The sequence below is a fragment of the Sarcophilus harrisii genome, chromosome 1 (assembly GCF_902635505.1).
Source record: "Sarcophilus harrisii chromosome 1, mSarHar1.11, whole genome shotgun sequence".
Taxonomy (NCBI): domain Eukaryota; kingdom Metazoa; phylum Chordata; class Mammalia; order Dasyuromorphia; family Dasyuridae; genus Sarcophilus; species Sarcophilus harrisii.
This window is the reverse complement of record NC_045426.1, coordinates 373,544,885-373,560,381: the sequence shown is the minus strand read 5'-3', so window position 1 is coordinate 373,560,381 and position 15,497 is coordinate 373,544,885. Positions and strand designations below refer to the sequence as shown.

Genomic DNA, 15,497 nt, shown 5'->3' with positions numbered 1-15,497 from the left:
TAGCAAAAGCAGTTCTTAGGAGAAATTTTATATCTCCAAATAGTTATATGAATAAAATAGAGAAGAGGAAATCAGTGAATTAGGCATGCAACTAAAAAAAAAAAAAAAAAAAAAAAAAAAAAAGCTAGGAAAAGAACAAATTGAAACCCCCCAATTAAATACCAAATTAGAAATTCTGAAACTCAAAGGAGAGATTAATTAAAGTGAAACTAAGAAAACTATTGAACTAATTACTAGAACTAAGAGTTGGTTTTATGAAAAAACACAAAATAGAAAACCTTTGGCTAATTTGATTAGAAAAAGGAAAGAAAAAAATTACTATAATCAAAAAATGAAAAGGATGAACTTACCATCAATGAAAAAGAAATTAAGGCAATAATTAGAAACTATTTTTCCCAACAGTATGCCAGCAAATCTGACAATCTAACCAAAATGGAGGAGTATTTACAAAAAATAAATTGTCCAGATTAATAGAGGAAATAAATTACTTAAATAGTCCAATTTTAGAAAAAAAAATGAACAAGCCATTAATGAACTCCCTAAGAAAAATTTTCCAGGACCAGAAGGATTCACAAGTGAATTCTACCAAACATATAAGGAACAATTAATTCCAATACTATATAAACTATTTGGAAAAATAGGTTAAAGAAGGTGTCCTGCCAAATTTCTTCTGTGACACAAATATTTTACTGATATCTAAATCAAGAAGAGCCAAAATAGAGGAAGAAAATTGTAGACCAAACTCCCAAATGAATATTGATGTGAAAATTTTAAGGAGAATATTAGCAAAGGCATTACCACTTATCAGCAAGATAACATAATATGACCAAGTGGGATTTATACCAGGAATGCAGGACTGTTTCAATATTCAGAGAAAATAGTACCATAAGCAACCATATCAATAACAAAACTAACCGAAATCACATGATAATCTCAATAGATACAGAAAAAAACTGTTGACAAAATATAGCACCCATTCCTATGAAAAGCACTAAAGAGCCTAGGAATAAAATGAGTTTTCCTTCAAGTAATAAGCAGCATTTATTTAAAACCATCAGCAAGCATTATTTCTAATAGGGAAAAGCTGGACATGTTCTCAATAAGATATGGTGTAAAACAAGGATGCCCTTTATCACTACTATTATTCAATAATTGTACTAGAATTGTTAGCTTTAGCAATAAGAAAAAGAAATTTAAAGGAATTAGAATAAGCAATCATTCTTTGCAGATAATATGATGATATACTTAGAAAATCCTAAAGAATCATCCAAAAATCTACATGAAACAATTTACAGCTTTAACAAAGTTGCAGGATATAAAATTAACCCACACAAATCATAATCATTTCTATATATTACTGACAAAGCCCTGCAGCAAAAGATAGGAATAGAAATTACATTTAAGATAACTTGTTGACAAAATAAAATTTGCGTAAGTCTACTTAAGATAAAACCAGGAATTATATAAACACAATTACAAAACACTTCTCACACAAATAAAGTCTTATCTAAACAACTAGAAAAATATCAATTGCTCATGTCAAAAATGACAATTCTACATGAATTGGTCTAGTTGTGCAGTGCCATACCAATCAAACTGCCAAGAAAAGTTACTACATAGAGCTAGATAAAATTTATATATATATATATCCTTGGGTTCAGAACATGTTTTACATTTCATAATGTTCTCTAGTTTTTATTTAGTCATAAATTCTTCCCTTTGCGAAAGATTTGATAGGTAAACTATCCCTTGCTCTCCTAAATTGCTTATAGTATCTCCTTTTATGCCCAAAATATGTACCATTTTGATCTTATTTTGGTATGGGAGGGGTAAGATGTAGATTTATGCCAAATTTTTGGTATACTATTTCCCAATTTTTCCAGCAATTTTTATGAAATAATGAGTTCTTATTCCAATAGCTGAACTTTGAGGTTTGAATCTTTTTATCAAATACTATATTATTATAGTCACTGTTTAATGGGTCATGTCTATCTAACCTATTCCATAGATCCACCATTCAATTTCTTATCTAGTTTTTATGACTATTGATATATGTATATACATATATACATATGTGTATATATGTATGGATTAAGTACCGAAGTATCAAGTCATAATGCTATTACTCATATGGTGACTGTTCATAGTATTACCCAATGTTTAAAAGACAAATACATGTATAAAAGCCACATTACCAAATAAGATAAATTACATCAGCACAAACTGTGGTGTCCACAGGTACTTTGGGGAAAAAAATGATTATTATAATGCTAGCAATGTTTCAAAGCATAAGCAATCATATGTGATTACTTCCTTTAATCATGGTAACTTCCTCATCCTTTGCATTTCCACTCCATATAATTTTCAAAAATTGTTGTTAATTTTTATAGATTATATAGATATATAGATTATATAGATTATAGATTATATATAGATTTTATAGATTATATAGGAAAATTCAAGTCACTACCTATATAGATCTATATAGATATATAGATTTTATAGATTATAGATTATATATATTATAGATTATATAGATCTATATATATATATATATATATATATATATATATATATATACCCTAAGTACTGGTGGAGTTTGTCTGATTCTCTATCTCTTTCTCTGTCTTTTTCTTCTCTATCATGACCTGTCTATGTGTGTATGCACACACATATTCATAGTTACAACCATAGCTATCTACACACATTATACAAATATGTAACTCACATGCTATATATTAACATTACATATCTATACACACATATGCATACACACATTAACATATGTCTGTGTGTATGTGTACATATGTGGGTGTGGGTGTGTAGGTTGGTAGCGTAGCAGAGAGTACTCTGGGCTTGGAACTGGGGAGACTTGTCTTCATGAGTTCAAATCTAGCCTCAGATATTTCTAGCTATGTGATCCTTTAATTTAACAAGGTATTTAACCCTGTTTGCCTCAGCTCCTTGCTTCAGGACAAGGAAGAGGAAAATTATTTAAGTATCTTTGTCAAAAAAAAAAAATAGGATCAAGAAGAATCAGACAAAACTGAAACAAATGAACAACTAACTAAATGAATAAATAAATGGATGGATCCCTCTTTTTTAATCTCTCTACATATATACATGTATGTACATATCTACATCTATATATATATATATACATATACATACATATCTCTATATATACATACATACAATATGTATACATATATAAATGTGTGTATATTTTATATATATATATATATATATATATATATATGCAAAAGAAATTGTCCATAAACACATACACATATACATACATTTATGTGTGGGTTTATAGACAATTTCTTTTATCTTTTGCAATCACTGTATGAAAGACCCATTTTGTAATCTGATCACTCAACTGATGATGTCTTTTTTGGTACTTCTCAAGGATAATCTATATTGACTAACATGTAGCAATCTAAACTTCCACTATGAATCTCCCAATTGCAACTTTGTCCTCTGCAATTCTGACACTTCTGAGCTCATTGTATTTCTTAATCCATTGCCATATCACATCACTATGATAATAGTTTTTTTTAAAAGGTTTTTAAGATAGTAATCATCTTCTAATCATAGGAAACTTGTATAATTTTCCAAATTCAGTTTACTTTGATCTCTTCCATCAATTCAGTTCTGACTCAAGCTCAATGGCTAGTTAGGCTGAATATACAAGTACTAAAGGATTAGCTCAATAGGTTACCTATGCAATTGTGTGTCTTACTTTGAACTTATGTATTATTTCAGTCTTTTTTATATTTCGATTGTTATTCTTGCCTCCCTTTTAGTGACTTAGAATAATACTGAAAAGATTGTTTTATTCTTGGGCTTACTAAAATCAATGCCACATCATACACAAAAAGAATCAGCACAACTAATCCTCAAAAGGAATTTCTTTCTGAAATTTTGTGATTATCATTCTTAAAATGGATTAGATTAGTTTATAAAATTAAAAACAATGCAAGATTCCACAATGCATACATGTGGTAGAACATGATACTATTCATTAGATTGTGACTACCCACAAAGGCTGGGGAATATGTCCATATCTAATGAGATTGAGTTATATAAAACAGAGATGAATCTTATAGCAAAGAATAAGAGTTAAGTAATCAATCTACAAGCCAGCTTGGTAGTAAGAGCCTAAATCAAAAATATTAAAATATATAACACATGTAAAGAATTAGTAAAGCACAAAATATTATATATAATGTGATTTTTTAAAAAAATCATTGTTGAAAGAAAGACACATCTAGTTCTAGCAAAAAAAAAAAATCTGCTTTCTCAGAGGGTGACTATTTGTACGGAAATGATAAAATTTCTGTACAGACATACCTGATTGTAGTTATATTCAAAGAAATGTGAAATATAGAGGACTAATTGATTATAACCTCAATATGAATGACATGATATGACTTAAAAGTTAATAAAAGCTAATCCAATGTAATAATAATGATAATACTACTTAAATTAATTTATTTATTCGGTGCCATACCAATCAAACTACTAAAGGATTATATTATAAAAAGAGGAAAGATAATAGCATAATTCAATTGGAGGAACATGAAGTCAAGAATATCAAGAGAATCAATAAAAATAAATGAAAAGGAAATAATGCCAGATCTCAAAATATACTATTAATTCTGATCATTAAAGCAATTTGGCATTGTGTAAGAAAAAGAGAGGCTGATCAGTGAAATAGATTACATAAACAATGTAGAGAAATTAATGAGCACACCAAAATCCTATCTATTGGGGGAAAGATTCATTATTCAACAAAAAACTGTTGTTAATACTAGAAAGTAATCTGGCAGAAATTAAGTATAAGCACATTATCTTATAATAACAAGAATTCTTAAAATAGGTGATGCAAGCAATTTAGTGGGGCATAGAAGAAATAATCTGACTAAATAAGGAATATAAAGGTTTATAGAAAGTAAAATGAATAATTTTTATTATGTGAAATTAAAATCATTTCTTTGTACAAACAAAAACCAATGGAGTTAAAAGTAGAAGAAAAAGTAAGAAACTAGAAATATATTCAGGAACTTTCTATGATAAAGGTTTCACTTGTTTGATCGATAGAGAATTAAATCAACTTTACAAATATGAGAGCTATTCTTTATTTGACAGCCAAAGAATATAAATAAATATTGGGCAAGTAGAAGGTATAGTGTATTGAAGGTGGGGCCTGGAGTCAGAAAGACCTTCTATTCAGTATATGTGCTGTCAAAGAGAGCAACCTTAATTAAAATTCAACCTTAGTCATTTATAGCTATATGATCCTGATCAAGGCATTTAATTGTGTTTGCCTCAACTTCTTCATCTATAAAAATTAGGAGGAAAAGGAAATGGCAAACCACTTCAGTATCTTTAAAAAGAAAATCCCACATGGGGTCAAAAAGTCAGAAATGATAAAACAGAAACAAATAGACAGTTTTCAGAGGAATAAATCTTAGCTATCAATAGTCATATGAAAAATGCCCCAAATAATTATTTAGGAAAATTCAAGTCACTACCTCATATCCATCAGATTGTTCAGATGACCAAAAAAAAAAAAAAAAAAAAAAAAAAAAAAAAAAAGAGGAAATGACAAATAGTAGAGGGACTTTGGAAAAACAGTGGAAAAAACACTCATATATAATAGTTAACTAATACTAACATTTCTTTTTTCAATAGCATTTTATTTTTCCAAATACATGTAACGATAGTTTTGAACATTCATTTTTTTCTCCCCCCCTCCTGTATCTCCTCCTCCACAAGCAATCTGATATAGGTTATGTGCAATACATTTAAAGATATTTCTATTTGACATGTTGTGCAAAAAAAAATCAGACCAAAGGAGAAAACATAAAGTGAAAATATTATGCTTCAAATTATATTCAGTCCATAGTTCCCAATTCTATTGGATTGTCTTGGATCACTGAATTGCTGAGAAGAGTTAAGACCATTATAATGGATCATCACATAATCTTGCAATTACTATATACAATGTTCTCTTGATTCTGCTTGCTTCACTCAGCAATAGTCCATATAAACTCAGGAGTAGTTCATGTAAGTCTTTCTAGGCTTTTCTGAAATCAACCTTCTCATCATTTCTTACAGTATACAGAATGCTACAGAATACTGTAGTAGAAACAGTATTCTACTACATTCATATACCATAATTAGTTCAGTCATTTCCTAATTGATGGTCATTCCCTCAATTTCTAATTCCTTGCCACTAAAAAAATAAAAATGCTGCAGCACACATTTTTGCCCATCTGGTTCCTTTTCCTTCTTTTATGATCTTTTTTTGTGATAGAAACTCCAGTGAAGACACTGGATAAAAAGATATGCACAATGTTTTATAGCCCTTTTGGCATAGTTCTAAATTGCTCTCCAGAACAGTAGGATCATTTCAAAACTGCACCACCAATGCATTACTGACCCAGATTCCCTATATCCCATTCTACATTCATCATTATCTTTCCCTGTTATCTTAGCTAATTGGATAGGTATGAGTTGGTACATCAGAATTGTCTTAATTTGCTATTTCTCTAATCAATAGTGATTTAGAGCATTTTTCATATGACCATGAATAACTTTAATTTCTTCATCTGGAAATGAACTGTTCATACACTCTGACCTTTTATAAATTGGGGAATTAGTCCTGATATTTGGAAAGCCATTTGATATTATGCCCAAAAAGCTATTAAACTGTGCATACCCTGTGATTGAGTAACATGGTCACTGTCTATATGTCAAAAAGATCGAAGAAAGAATTAAAGACTTCTACATTTTTACACTTGACTTTTTTTTTATTTTTCTCAATTATATGTAAACAAAAGATTTTTTAAAATTTTACTTAAAATTTTAAACTTAAGCTTATTTCCTCTTCCCCTTTTTTAAGAAAAGAAGCATTTTCATATAAGAAAGTTAAAAAAAATAGCATACTTGAATCTCTATTCAGACTCCATAAGCTCTTTCTCTGGAGGTAGATATTATTATTTCATCATATGCCCTTCGGAATTATCTTGGATCATTGTATTGTTAAGGATAGCTAAGACATTCACAACTGATCATCATGAAAAATTATTTTTACTGTTTACAATGTTTATTTCCACTCACTTCACTTTGCATCAGCTCATGAAAGTTTTCCCAGATTCTTCCTGAAACCATCCCTGTCATCATTTCTAAGATGAAAATATTCTATCACAATTATTTACCACAACTCGTTCAACCACTTCCAATTGATTAGCAGCACCTCAAATTCTAATTTTTTGAGAACACAAAAAGAATTGCTATCAATGGTAAACTCTGAGGGACTTCCAGCCAAAATGGCAGAGAGGAGGCACCCATCTTCTTAAGCTTTGCGTGTTTTCTCAGAATTTAATTCATGAGAAACCTCAGAATTAGTGCTTGACTGAAAAAAAAACACAAATAATTACCAAGAGAAGACATCCTTGAAATTTGCCAGAAAAGGTCTGTTTTTGCTCAAGGGCAGGGATAGTTTTAGGTCGGGCAGAGGCTGAGGACAGGCAGGGGCAGCAAGAGCACAGCAGGTACCTCACAGCTGAGCAGACCTGAAGAAGGTGGGGTGTGATTTCAGCCATCTCTGCGGGAAGAGCTTTACTACAGTATTGGATACTTTGCCCTGACAGTAAGCCAGTAGACAAGCAGAGAAGCTAAAAACACAGGGGGTGAAGAGTACAACCATGAACAGTTAGGGTCTCTAAGGGAGCTAGCCACCCTTCCCCCCACACAATCTCTCAGCATGATCTCAGAGTCTCAGAATGCAAGCACAGCACAGCCATTGCTGTCCTGCTTGTGCCTCACTGCTGCCCCTCCTTCCCTCCCCCCCCCTCCATAGTCTGTAGAGGAAGCTTGGTAACACCAGGCAGCCCCTCCACACACACAAAAAAGCAGATTCCATTTTTTTGGTAGTTTGTCTTCTTTTATTCTTCTCTAAAAAAATGAGCAAAAAATTTAAACGTACCTTAACCATTGATAGCTTCTATATGGTTAGAGAGCAGACTTAAAATCCTGAAGAGACTAAAGACACTGTCTCCAGATGAATCCCCAAAGGAGGATATCATCTGGTTTTCCACACAGATGACTCTCATAGAAGAAATTAAAAAGGCTCTCTCAAGAGAGCTAGAAGAAAAATGGGAAAAGGAAAGGAAGGCTTGGCAAGAGAGTCTGGATAAGTCATTCCACTCATTTAAAAACAGAGTGGATAAAGAAATCAAATCCTTGAAAAATAGAATTAGTGAACTGGAAAAAGAAAATAGCTCTCTAAAAAATAAAATTGGCAAAATGGAAAAAAATTCCATAGAACAAAACATTGTTTTATTTAAAACATTTAAAAACTCAATTGGACAATTAGAAAAAGATATTTAAAAAATGAGTGAAGAAAATACTTCATTAAAAATCAGAATCGAACAAATGGAATTGAATGACTCGAGGAGACACCAAGAATCACTGAAGCAAAACCAAATAATAATAATAATAATAATAATAACAATGGGAAAAAATGTCAAATATCTTCTTGGGAAAACAACAGACCTAGAAAATAGATCTAGGAGAGACAATCTGAGAATTATTGGACTCCCTGAAAAATATGATGAAAAAAAGAGCCTGGACACAATTTTCCAGGAAATTATCAAAGAGAACTACCCAGAAGTCATAGAAACAGAGGCTAAAATAGACATTGAAAGAATTCATTGATCACCTACTGAAAGGGCTCCTAAAGTCAAAACACCAAGAAATATAGTGGCCAAATGCCAGAACTTTTATAAGCAACACAAAGAGAAATGTACTATATAAAAATTAAGAGCCATACTGTAAGATGATCAGCTATGAATGACTCAGCTATTCTCAGCAGTGCAATGATACAAGACAAAGATGAAAAGTTTTATAATGAAAAACACTATCCATTTCCAGAGAAATAATTGATTGTGTCTGAAGAGAAATTGAAGAATAGTTTTTAAAAATCTTTACTTTTCTTGAAGGTTTATTTTTCCTTTTTGTTATGTTTTCCTTCATAACATGACTAATATGGAAATATTTTGTATAACTACACTGTATAAACTGTATTGTATGGTTATACTACTTGAGGAGGAGAAAGAGAGGAAGAAAATTTGAAATTTAAACATTTGCAGGGGAATGTTATGTTAATTTTTACATATAACAAGAAGAAAATGAAATACTAAATCAATTCAAAAATAAAATACCAGTTAGTTAGATCTGATTTGATGTGAAAAGTTTTGTAATTATCTTCATAGAGTTCCTGAATTTTTTCATAACAAGTAGACACCCAGATATTTTACATGATCTATAGTTATTCCAAGTGGAATTTCTCTATCTCTTGCTGTTAGAATTTGTTGATAATCCATAGAAATGCTGATGATGTATGTGGGTTTATTTTATATCCTGTGACTTTGCTAAAGTTAATTGAAAGTACTTTTTAAGTTGATTCTCTAAGGTTCTCTAAATATATCATCATATCATCTGCAAAGAGAAGTAGTTTTGTTTCCTTGTTACCTATTCTAATTCCTTCAATTTCTTTTTCTTCTCTTACTGCTTAAACTATCATTTTTAGCATAATATTGAGTAATAGTGGTGATAACAGGCATCCTACTTTCACCCCAACAATCTTATTTGGAAGGCTTCAAACATCCTCATTATAAATAATGTTGCTAATGCTTTTATTTTTATTTTTTTTATTTTTTTTTATTTAATAGCCTTTTATTTACAGGATATATACATGGGTAACTTTACAGCATTAACAATTGCCAAACCTCTTGTTCCAATTTTTCACCTCTTACCCCCCCACCCCCTCCCCTAAATGGCAGGATGACCAGTAGATGTTAAATATATTAAAATATAACTTAGATACACAATAAGTATACATGACCAAAACATTATTTTGCTGTACAAAAAGAATCAGACTCTGAATTATTGTACAATTAGCTTGTGAAGGAAATCAAAAATGCAGGTGTGCATAAATATAGGGATTGGGAATTCAATGTAATGGTTTTTAGTCATCTCCCAGAGTTCTTTTTCTGGGTATAGCTAGTTCAGTTCATTACTGCTCCATTAGAAATGATTTGGTTGATCTCGTTGCTGAGGATGGCCAGGTCCATCAGAACTGGTCATCATATAGTATTGTTGTTGAAGTATATAATGATCTCCTGGTCCTGCTCATTTCACTCAGCATCAGTTCGTGTAAGTCTCTCCAGGCCTTTCTGAAATCATCCTGTTGGTCATTTCTTACAGAACAGTAATATTCCATAATTTTCATATACCACAATTTATTCAGCCATTCTCCAACTGATGGACATCCATTCAGTTTCCAGTTTCTAGCCACTACAAAAAGGGCTGCCACAAACATTCGTGCACATACAGGTCCCTTTCCCTTCTTTATAATCTCTTTGGGATATAATCCCAGTAGTAACACTGCTGGATCAAAGGGTATGCACAGTTTGATAACTTTTTGAGCATAGTTCCAAACTACTCTCCAAAATGGTTGGATTCGTTCACAACTCCACCAACAATGAATCAATGTCCCAGTTTTCCCACATCCCCTCCAACAATCATCATTATTTTTTCCTGTCATCTTAGCCAATCTGACAGGTGTGTAGTGGTATCTTAGAGTTGTCTTAATTTGCATTTCTCTGATTAATAATGACTTGGAGCATCTTTTCATATGACTAGAAATAGTTTCAATTTCTTCATCTGAGAATTGTCTGTTCATATCCTTTGACCATTTTTCAATTGGAGAATGGCTTGATTTTTTATAAATTAGAGTTAATTCTCTATATATTTTGGAAATGAGGCCTTTATCAGAACCTTTGACTGTAAAAATATTTTCCCAGTTTATTGCTTCCCTTCTAATCTTGTCTGCATTAGTTTTGTTTGTACAAAAACTTTTCAGTTTGGTATAATCGAAATTTTCTATTTTGTGATCAGTAATGATCTCTAGTTCTGCTTTGGTCATAAAGACCTTCCCCTTCCACAGGTCTGAGAGGTAAACTATCCTATGTTCCTCTAATTTATTAATAATTTCATTCTTTATGCCTAGGTCATGAACCCATTTTGACCTTATCTTGGTGTACGGCGTTAAGTATGGATCAATGCCTAGTTTCTGCCATATTAGTTTCCAATTTTCCCAGCAATTTTTATCAAACAGTAAGTTCTTATCCCAAAAGCTGGGATCTTTGGGTTTGTCAAAGACTAGGTTGCTATATTTGTTGACTGTTTTATCCCTTGAACCTAATCTATTCCACTGATCAACTAATCTATTCCTTAGCCAATACCAAATAGTTTTGGTAACTGCTGCTCTATAATATAATTTTAGATCTGGTACAGCTAAGCCACCATCATTTGATTTTTTTTTTATTAATTCCCTTGAAATTCTTGACCTTTTGTTTTTCCATATGAACTTTGTTGTTATTTTTTCTAGGTCATTAAAATAGTTTTTTGGGAGTCTGATTGGTATAGCGCTAAATAAGTAGATTAGTTTAGGTAATATTGTCATTTTTATTATATTTGCTCGCCCTATCCAAGAGCATTTAATATTTTTCCAATTGGTTAGATCAGACTTAATTTGTGTGAAAAGTGGTCTGTAATTTTGCTCATAAAGTTTCTGATTTTCCCTTGGCAGATAGATTCCTAAATATTTTATATTATCAGTAGTTACTTTAAATGGAATTTCCCTTTGTAACTCTGACTGTTGGATTTTGTTAGTGATATATAAGAATGCTGATGACTTATGTGGGTTTATTTTATAACCAACAACTTTGCTAAAGTTGTGGATTATTTCTAATAACTTTTTAGCAGAATCTCTGGGGTTCTCTAAGTATACCATCATGTCATCGGCAAAGAGTGATAATTTGGCTTCCTCATTGCCTATTCGTATTCCTTTAATCTCTTTGCTAATGCTTTTAGAAAAGCACTACTTATCATTTTAAGAAAAGCTCCATTTTTTCTTATGCTCTTGTGTGTGTGTGTGTAAGTATATGTTTGTGTGTATGTGTTTAATAAGAAGTGCTATATTTTGTCAAAAGTTTTTCTACACTATTGGGAAAATTATATTATTTCAGACTGTTTATTGATAAGGTAAATTATGCTAATAATTTTCCTATTTTCCTAATATTGAACCAGTCCTGCATTCCTATTATAAATCCCACCTGACCATATTGTATTATTCTGATGATAAATTGCAATAATTTCTTTGCTAATATTTTATTTAAAATTTTCACTTTGATATTTATTGGGTAAATTGATCTATAATTTTCTTTCTCATTTTGTTTCTGTTGATTTATGTGTCAGCCCCATATTTGTGTCATAAAATGAATTTGATAAGACTTTACCTTTATTTCCAAATAGCTCATATAATATTGGGATTTTTTTTTAAGTTTGGTAGAATTTACCTGTAAATAAATCCATCTATCCCTGAATATATTTTCTTAGAGATTTTATTGATAGCTCATTCAATTTTTTCCCCTAAAATGGGGTTATATAAATATTTTGTTTCCTCTTCAGTGAAGGAGAATGATTTATGTATTTCTGTGAATATTCATCTATTTCACTTAGATTATCATATTTATAAACATACAGATGGGCAAAATATCTCTGAATTATCACTTCAATTTCCTTTACATTTATGTTGAATTCACCCTTTTCATTTTTAATACTATTAATTTGGTTTTCCTATTTCTTTTTTCTAATCAAATTAACCAAAGGTTTATCTATTTTATTGAGGGTTTTTTTTTTTTTTTGGTCATTAAACCAGCCCTTAGTTTCATTTTTTAGTTCAATAATTTTCTTATTTTTAATGACATTACTCTCTCATTTTACTTTTAGAATTTCCAATTCAGGAATGTGCCTGCTATATTCCTTAGAGTTTTCATTTTGGGATTTATTGCAGGAAGTAATCTGTAGATTTTTTCAATTACTATTTTGCCCTCTGGTTCTTGGTTACAGGGCAATTTTCCTTGATAATTTCTTCAAAGGTGCTGTTCAGAATCTTTTGTTAATCATGACTATCAGGTAGTCCAATAATTCTTAAATTATCTCACCTGGATCTGTTTTCCAGGTTGCTTTTTTTTCCTGATGATGTATTTTCCATTTTTTTCTATTTTTTTCATTCTTTTGATTCTGTTTGAATGATTATGTAGAGATTGTCCTATAAAGTCATCAGCTTCTACTTGCCCAATACTAATTTTTAAGAATTTATTTTCTTGAATTAACTTTTATATCTCCTTTTCCATTTGACCAATTCTACTTTTAAAAGTTGCTTTCTGGGACAGCTAGATGATACAGTGGAGATAGTGTGAGCCCTGAAGTCAGAAGGACCTGAGTTCAAATTTGATTTCAGCCACCTAACACTTCTTAGTTGTGTAAACCCAGGCAAGTCATTTAACCCCAGTTGCCTTAACAACAAAAAAAAGTCTACAACAGTTGCTTTCTTCAGTTAATTTTTGGACTTCCCCCCAAGTTGTTGACTCTTTTTTTTTCATAATTCTCTTGTAAACCTCTGCTCATTTCCTTTACCCATTTTTAATCTATTTCTCTTACTTGATTTTTAAAATCTTTTTTGACATTTTGCTAGAGGACTTTTTGAATTTTAGACCAATCCATATTTCCCTTTGAAATTTTGCATGTAAGCATTTTACCATGGTTGTTCTTTTCTGAGTTTGTGTTTAGATCTTCCTTGTCACTATAATAGTTTTGTATATTTCGAGCTTTTTATATATTTTTTGCTCACTTTTTATACCTGATCTCTGCTCCTGAGGTTCTGGAGGCACTGTTCCAAGCTACTTGCACTTGGGGACATTGTTTCAGTTTCCTGGCTTTCTTCACCAGGATTTATGGGATTTGTAGTGTTCCCATTACACTAGGATGATCCAACCCAATCATTCTGGTTAAGCTCTGGATTCTGCTGCATTGGACGAAAGACTTCACAACTGACCTGATGTACCACTGGACTACTGACTCAGGACTGCAGAACCTTGGTTGCTGATCTGTGATGTGACTAAGAGCCTTCTGCTAACTTGTCACTATATCACCTACATTGTTCTCTGCTCTCCTTTTATCCAAGTAAAACAGATCTTTTCCTGAAGTCCTAAGTTACCTTGGGCTGGAAAATGTCTTCACTCCATCTTTGGGTGGATTTTCTGACTTCAGAATTCTTTTAGAATTTTAGAATTAAGAATTGTTTTAGAAGAAAACTAAGGCAAGCTTAGGCAGCTTCCTGATTTCTTTTAGTTATTTCCCCCTAATTATTTCTTGACTTTCAGTTTTATATTAAAGTTGGGATTTTCGGGAGAAAAGGGGTGAGTGGTGTGGGAAAAGGTAGACTATCCCAAGTTTTGGGCTTTCTTGCTTCTGTTTCCAGAGCTGGGATTCTTTATATTTTTTGGTGCTTACAAGGTAATATCCTGTAGTTAATAGTGCTAGCACTCTTCTCTACCCTGTAATTGTAACCAAGTACCCTGGTCTCCTGCAGCCAGAGTTGCTAGTGCTTATTTTGTTTTGGAATTTAGAACAGTATCCCTACTTCCCAGTGAGAGACCAAATATACTCCTCTCTTTTCTGGAACCATAACCTAAGCATCTTATCCCCTGAACAAATTCCTTGTTCTTTTTGGACATAGACTATGACTCAGAAATGTATCAGGGTCCTGAACCCAGTGCCATCAAAGGGTCCCTGGAATCTCTTTCTGATCAGTTATCCATCTCCTCACCACCATTAGCCATTAGTATCATCACCACCTACACATATCAAGGGCTGAGAATTCCTGAAGAGGCTATTGCTGATAATGTAGCTGCCTTGAAGTACTGGCCTACACTGTCTAGGCTGTGTTCCTGGGGACCACCACCACTCTATTGACACAGACCTTTCCTGTTGATCTCCTAAGTTGTCTTGGACTAAAAACTCATTTTCCTGAATTTTTTTTCTTTCATCACATCAGAATTTGCTTTGAAGTATTACTTTAGAGTTGTTTGGGAACTCTAGGGAATTTTAGAGAACTTGGGTAAGTGCTTCTCAATCCCACTAGTGATCTTAGCCACTCCTATGATAAAAATAATTATAGGAACTCTTTTTGTGGTGACAAAGAATTAGAAACTGAGATTTTCATCAAATAGGGATTTACTGAATAAGCTATGGTAGATAAAAGTAATGTATTATGTGCTGCTATGGAAACTTACTTGAACTGACATAAAATGAATTGAACTTGGTGACATATTGTCCAGATTCTGTCTATTTGTATCCCACAACATCTGAAAAATTACGTTCATTTCTGAGTCCCATAATTTAAAAGGAACAGAAGTGTACCATAATTGATAGAGGGCTAGTCTTAGTGTCTAGAAATCTTGTGTTCAAGTCCTCTCCTTTTCATATACTAACTAGGTAGTCACAAGCAACTCATTTAACAATTTCTTGGCCTGAGAACATCTGCAATACTATAGATTATAGAGAAGTTAATA

At 31.8% G+C, this 15,497-nt stretch overlaps 1 pseudogene; it reads left to right on the top strand.

Annotated features, from left to right (window-relative positions):
• The window catches only part of LOC100925667, a 32,281-nt pseudogene extending 17,383 nt beyond the window's left edge, over positions 1-14,898 (top strand).
• The last annotated feature ends 599 nt before the right edge of the window (positions 14,899-15,497 follow it).